Raw genomic sequence first — 524 nt, 5'->3', positions numbered from 1 at the left:
TTTATATTTAGAAAAGGTAGATAGAGAGATAGAGGAAAGTTTTACATAGAAGATGAATAGAGGGAAAAATTTACAAATGTGAAGATATATGTTGGAAACAATGCTGGTAGGTCGAAATTGGGCAAGAGAGAAAAAAAAGGGGGGGGGGCAGGGCAAAAGAAATTTTAAGAGACAAAAAAGGGAGGAAAAAGACAGAAAAAAGGGGAAAGATAAAAAAAAAGAGAAAAATAGGGAGAAGGGCAATGTGTTTTGTCGCTCAAAGAAAAATTTAAAAAGGTGAGTTCGTTGAGTGGACGTAGTAGTGGCGAAACCCACCTGTAATAAAAAAGGGATTTTGGGTTTGGATTTTTTGGATTTTTGGCAAAAAGGGAAAATACTCGAACAAAATCGGGTAAGATCGAGGGGGGATGAACGGAAAGCAGGAAGGGGGGAAAGGGATTCGTTGGGGATCCCAAAACCCCGGGGACTACGGGAAAAAAACGTTCTTCGAATATAGTATGAAACCACAAAACATATATTTTTTG

This window comes from Penaeus monodon, chromosome 34, assembly GCF_015228065.2.
Source record: "Penaeus monodon isolate SGIC_2016 chromosome 34, NSTDA_Pmon_1, whole genome shotgun sequence".
NCBI classification, from domain to species: Eukaryota; Metazoa; Arthropoda; class Malacostraca; order Decapoda; family Penaeidae; genus Penaeus; species Penaeus monodon.
The sequence above is the reverse complement of the archived record's forward strand: the minus strand, read 5'-3'. Positions refer to the sequence as shown.